Here is a 7,161-nt window from a genome sequence, read left to right as displayed (position 1 = left end):
AGAGAGAGAGAAATAGACAGATTCAACCCCCTGAGATGAGTATTATTATTATCACAAACATTAATTAAAAATAAAATGTAAACAATTTAAATAGTAAGATGCTAGGCTTACTCTTCTAAATCTAGCTCTGAAATTTCCAAGATTAATTTTGACATCATCCTGTAGTTGCATAGAGGTATCATTTTAGTGAGGCAAAGCATGTTCCCTCTTTGATTTTAAGGTACTTGTAGTTCTTTAATTTCAATCCCAAAAATCTACCATAATGAGCACCTTGAGCACAGAAAGATGAAGAAAAGGAGGAGGAGACGGGTGGTGGTTGATCAGATAAGCAGAAGTGTCAATGAGTTTTTATGAATTAAATTAATCCTTACAGGAGTTTCATAGGCTTTGCACATATCCCAGTTCTACAGAGGAGGAATCTTTTGCCCAGGTGTGTGAATAACATAGAGATTGAGTCCTTGCATGAAGAGCACAGGAAGCCACCTGCAAATGATGAGGTGGTTCCGACACTAGAGGGGCAGGGGTTGCATGCAGGGACCTCAGGAGTGCTTCCCAAGGTCAACAGAGATGCTACTGTGGAAATTCCATACTTAATGACCAAATTCTGTTCTGGTGACGTGGTCATTCTACGAGCTGGTTGCCAAATGAGGCTTTAAGTCCAGGATGCACCTTACGACATTAGAATAAAGAAATGGTCAACGGAAGCCCCTTACTTGATGACTTCGCCTTTACTTGCATAATTCTTACAAGCAGCACTGTAATGTATAACACAACATAAAGCAACGGCACTGAACTCTATGCTACAATCAGCAGAAATTACAGTACTGTGGTGCAGAAGAAGCCACCATTCAGGCCCTCTCCCACTGTCTTAGTTACTTCTTTCATTGCTGAGACAAAATTCCCAACACCCAAAATGAAAGAGGAAAGGTTTACTTAGCTCACAGTTTGCAGGGCTCAGTCTGTGCCGGCTCCACCCCCAGGGCGCACTCAGATGGCACTCAGTCCATAATCAGCTGGCTCCAAGGCATGGTGACACCTCAGAGGAAAAATAGTTCATGGTGGGCACAAGACAGCAAAGCAACAAGGGATGGCCAGATTACTGGATTTCTTATATCTCACCCTGGCTACCTAGGGCAGGGGGTGCGCACATTCCTCATCCTGGAGCCCTTGACTCTAGCATTGCACCTTGAATCAATCCCAGCATCACACACCCTAGGTCCAGCCACCTTGGGAAAGCCCCACTGAGGACTTCACGAGGCCTTGGGGAGCAGCTAGACCCAAACCTTAATAGCCATCACGTCTGTTTCTGGGAAGTTTGGGCAGCAGGTTGGAAGTTCGAACAGTCATCAGCAAAATCAGTCATTAGACAAGGACTATGTGATTGTTGGCAGCTGTTGTGGAATCGCCCTCAAGAGGGTGACGCCGTTGTGCGCCGCCTACTTTGCAAGCATTCGACATTTTGGTTGTTCCTATAAACTTGCTGAAAAAGGAAATATTTAATTATACAAAAGACTGGTAATGTCCTTGTGCAAATGTAAGCTATCAGTGTGCCTTTTGCACTAAATTCTGACAATATTCTTTTGCCATTATTTTCTGTGGAATTTTTGGTCTTTTTCTAATTTCTAAAAAGTCTAAACATAAGATGGTCAGCACATTGCCATTTGTATTACAAACAGCCTCATTTATATGAACTTAAAATTAAAATTCTCTTCGATACTAAGACTAAAGATGCTTTGTTATTCTAATTGGGATTTTTAATTTTTAAAAAATTGTTTATTTATCTATTTGGTACAGTGAGAGCTGTACACTACAGAGCTCAGACTAGCAATGATCCTCCTGTCTCTGTCTCTCCAGCACTGGGATTAGAGGCAACGCCACCATGCCTGGCTTCGGTGGGCCGCACAGTGGCCTGGGGCTCCAGGGCTGACACAGCATGCAGTACCAGGGATCAAACCCGGGTCCTTGCACTTGCCAGGCAGGCACTTAGACCACTAAGCTATCTCTATAGACCCTTAATTAGGTTTTTAAATATTTATTTCTGAATATTTTTGTCTTATAATAGACAAAAAATACACACCTGTGCTGTCAAAAGAGGTAACTTCTAGCCGTATGTAGTTGTATAGTCAATATTTTTGATCATTTAAAATATAAATTCTTATACTACACACATTGAATATTCACAACTTTAGTTGCCAACTAAATATTTTACAGTAAAATAAAGTAACTTTAATAATACAATTCAGCTCAAAATATCAAGTGTATCAGCATACAAAGTCAATGTACAATGACTAGCTTCCTTCTTTTATATAAATTCTCTGGTATTTATTTTGCATTTATGGTCCATTTTAGCTCACAGCAGCCATATTACATGTTTAAATAAAATGGTTTTGATAAATTTGTTTATTTAATACTTTGTAGCATTGGGCAAACTTTTTTTATTATTACAATTAATTTGATTGGGGATATTTGCACTTTCATATTGTCTCTCACCATCTTTTTCCATATACTTACTTACCTAATTGTACTAGCACCAAAAAATGGCTCTCTTGTAAATTTTGGATTTTTTTTTCTTTTTTTTTTTTTTTTTGATACCTCAGGCTGCAGGTCTCGTGAGGTCGTGGAGCTGGGGATCGAACCACGGTCCCCTGTGCTGTAATGAGTCTGCCCGAACAAGCCATTTAAACAACTGAGCTAACCTTCAGGCCGCCCTTCTCTTGTAAATTCTGAACATAAATGGGAAGGGCGAGAAAGAGATTTAGAAGGTGCAGCTACATCCTCAGGTTCATGCAGTGCAAAATGTGAGTTCAGATCTAGCTCTCAACTGTCGCTTTTTCTGTGTTTCCTGATTCTTTTTTAAATGTCTCTAAGTTCTACATCCACTGAGATGAACTATTATCTGAATATCAAACACAATTGTTCTATCACAAATTGCCAGTAACAGCCTCAGAAAAATAAAGACCTCCAAGAGAACAGCGGGAACAATCAGCAAGGCATCCCCAGCCAAATGCTCAGCGCTTGGTACTGGACTAGAATTTTTTTTCCAGCCAAATCCTTGGATGAGTCCTGAAGACTTACATAAAGAAATATATTCTTTCCCTACAAACTACTAAACCATACACATTTATAAAAATTCCACTTCACTGTTGTTTCAGAACTATATGACATGTAAGGGAAAACTTCTGTTCCCAAAACTCTGGAAAATCTGTACATTTAAAACAATAACAACCATCTGGGCTTCAGCACATTCACCGTCTCTTTCCAAGCCTAACTCCACCCCCTAAATAGCTCTATCGTGCTAATAGAAGTGAAGCTTCCAAAAGAGGATCCTAAATATTCCAACATGCACTTAGTATACACGAAGTATGTGTGAGCAGCATTTCTGAAACATTATTAATTCCATGTAATTTTAATCCTTTAAGATAAATATGTACGCATCAGTATCTGTGTATTTTTCCTGTGAATCAATAAATTCAGTAAGAAAATTTCTTTTCTACACCAAAACCTGGCCATTATTTAGAAATTGAGAGCTCTTGGTGCAGAAGGGTTCTTCCGCCGTGTTTATTATGAAAATCATGCCAGACCCTGAAGCTTCTTTAGGGCAAAGTGATAGAGTTATGATTCCCTGTGCTTACTAAGCACAGTTGTGGATTCTGAAGATGGTGCAGAGCCTCCAGGAGAATTTGCGAGGAGGTAAGAAAGCAAGGCGCCTTGGGCTGTTAGGGCTAAGGGTACTGTACAAAGACAGCAGACGCTGGCCTGGAGCTGGTAGCTTCCAAATTCCCCTTGAGCAACAGAAAGCAGCGGAGGCCCTCTGCCCACTCTCCAGGTAGAATGGAAGCCCCTTGGAGTCCTCGTGCAGCCCAACTCCAGTGCCAGCCGGACCTGCTGGAAGCCTGGCCTAAGTAAGTGGCTGGCACTCACTCTGTCCTTTCCTGCTGGGCTGGAGCAGCCTCTGTACCTCCCTGGGATGCAGGAAAGGTGGGTGGAACATGCAAGCGAGAAGCAACTGTGGCCAGCAACTAAGACTCTTACTGCCCGGAGACACAGAGGCAAAAGGGACACACCCACAGCCTATCCAGGCTCCGAAGAAGCTCGTCTGACCTGTGAGACTAAGATTCTCCTTGAGACGATCTGGGGGGCGGGTGTGAAGGGAAAATTTCTGTCACATTAAATGCCCTGATTTTTCTTTTCCTGCCAGGACTGGAGATTGAACCCAGGTACTTTACATTGAGCTACATCCCCAGAACCCCCAGTTTTTGTTCGTTGTTTGTTTGTTTCTGAGACAGGGTCTCACCCAATTGCCTGAGTTTGATTCAAATTTATAATCCTACCCATTTCACTAAAGGATGGGATTGCAGGAATCCACTACCACACCTTGCTCAGCCTATCTAATCCTACAAAGGTGGGATTGTTCTTGTCCTTCCAGGTGTAGGCAGGTAAAACTCAAGAAAGATAGTGGCAGAGACTGGGTGTGGGAGGCGGTAGCTTTGCCCACCCAGCCTGACCCTCTGCTTCCCCACAGAGAGACCCTAAAGGACGGAATGAGTTATAGACGGGAGGCACCGATCTCCTGCTGTCAGGGCTCCTCAGAAAGCAGCTGTCCTGCTGATATGCGCCTGCACGGGGGATAAACTCCAGGGAGCTCAGGAGAAACTCTTAACGATGAAAACACAGAGCAGCAGAAGCTGTAAGGCAGCAGGTTAGATGGCTGTCACTGTCCCAGCTCTCAACTTTGCAAAATATTGTCACCAAGAAACACAGGGCAATGTCCACAATAGCTCTGTCTATATTAGTTATTAACACCGCATGTCAATATTTAATTACCCCAATTAAAAAGATGATTCTCTACTCCCAGGCTCCCCTATTCGTAATTCTTGAATCCAGAAGTCTTAAAATCCAAAAGATTTTCATAATTTGTTCGGCGTCCACACCTGACATGACTTGAACCTGGTCACCTGCCTGCAAAATGTGAACTGAAGGGACAATATTGTTAGTGTTTCTCTACCTCACGTAGTACAGTGTGCGATAAAAGGTACTGTGCAATTTATTGTTGTTACTGTAAAGATGTGTTGTCATTAATTTCCCTCAAAACACTTCTCCTTCAGGGAGCAAAAAGAAGGGCGGGGTAAGTGGGCTTGAAGTGGAGAAATATTGTGAGGGGTGTTAATGACAATCTGACGCTAATGATTTCTTAATTTAGACATTCACTGCTATTGTGATCACATCTCATACGTATTTATTACACAAATCTTACAAAGTTCTGGAAATTATGATTCGGAAGCATAACTTGTCTCCAGTATTTCACCAGCAGGCTGTAGAGATTTGTGAGTTTTGGGGACAACAAAGCTGTGATCGGCTCACAGCTGTTAGGTGTAAAAAGTGTTTGCTGCGGACCGAAGTTGGAAGTTCATTAAGCTCAGGGAAACCAATTTATACTCAAGACATGGTAGGAACACAAGTCCTAAAAGTGCATGGGAAAATTTTCATTCATATTATATTTGGTTGTTGCAGGGTCTCACTATGCAGCTAAGACTCATAATCCCAGCGCTGGGATTACGGGCATGCACCACCACACCCAGACTCTGGCTGGCTCAGCCCACCCTGGGGGCGGGGCTGGGGCAGCATGAGGAGCTGGGGATCAAACCACGGTTGCTGCACTTGCCTACACTTGCCTTTAACTTGCTAAGCCGTCTTGCTGGCCCTGGGAAGATTTGCTACCTGGCAATGCAGACTTTTATTCCCCACTTTCAACCATGGACTCATCCATTCATTCAGCATTCAGTGGGTAGCGACCGGGTCGGGTCCTCACGCTCTCTGGAGAGCAGTAAGCTGTGCCACCTTCTAACCAGCGTGAATTAAGGTAAGCATCCTGGGGCTGGTGAGATGGCTCAGTGGTCTAAAGCACCTACTTAGAACAAGCTTAGCAAAGCACAGGGACCGCGGTTCAATCCTCCAGCACCACATGCCAGCCGGCCCCGCCCCCTGGTGGGCTGAGCTGGCCACACACACACACACACACACACACACACACATAAATAAAAAATTTTAAATAAAAAAAAAAGATAAGCATCCTGTTCACGTTTTATAAAGTAGGACATAGAAGCTTGGAACATATGAGGGACAATCCATGTTAGATATCAAACACACACCCAGGACTCTGTCCCACCCAGGTCTGGGTCACTCCAAAATGCCATATTCTTTTTTTCTTCACTGTGAGATAAACTTAAGAACAATAAAAACATTGATTTAGAATCTTTAACTCTTACCTTTTTCTAAAAATGTAAAATGATCTCTGAAAGTCTAAAATGAGTTCTTTCTTTATAGCTGAGTAATACTCCATTGCATAAAAATACCACATCTTTTTTTATCCATTCCTCAGTTGACGGGCATTTGGATGATTTCCAAGACTTAGCTGTGACAAATTGTGCTGCTATAAACATGGGTGCACATATGTCACTGTGGTATATTTTCAATTCTTCTATAAAATGCCTAGAAAGTACTACTGATTTCTACTGCTTTATTGAAACAAATAGTTAATGCTTAATTTGTACAAAATTTTTGACCAACTTTGCAGGCTTATAACTTATAATCTGAACAACTACTTTGAAGATAACTGTATGCAATATAACAAGCATTTTTTATTTCCTAATATCTTGTTTTGAAATTCTGCATCATTTTAATAGTTTTTATTCCCTTTAAAATAAAAATAACTCAATACAGTTATGAAACTGAATACACATTGTTTAAAAACATAGAAAACAAAGTACATATCTAGAGTAGTGTTTATTTTTAGAAAAAGAAATAAGTGAACCTGAGATAAAAAGGAATTTGTAACAAGTACCAGGAAGGAATCCGCAGCAAAATGAATGCCTAAGGTGCACATTTGTTCAGAGCTAGTAGAATTATCACCTGAAAGGTAAGATCTTCCTGGTTCTATGAACAGAATTACTCTCTAGTTCTTTCAGCTTAGTACATTTGTGCTGTGGCTGGATGTGTGACTGCCAGCATCACTGTTGGTCAGTACTATTGCCATGGCTGGTGTCTCGGTGTCCCCCGAAGCCTCCTGCAGTCACTGGGGTGGGCTTCTAGAACTTGTGACTAATGACCCAGTGCTGGGGTTGTGGGTGTGAGTGCTGCTGGGGTTGTGGGTGTGAGTGCTGC

This window comes from Octodon degus, unplaced genomic scaffold (genome assembly GCF_000260255.1).
Source record: "Octodon degus isolate 3935 unplaced genomic scaffold, OctDeg1.0 scaffold00035, whole genome shotgun sequence".
Lineage (NCBI taxonomy): Eukaryota > Metazoa > Chordata > Mammalia > Rodentia > Octodontidae > Octodon > Octodon degus.
The sequence above is the reverse complement of the archived record's forward strand: the minus strand, read 5'-3'. Positions refer to the sequence as shown.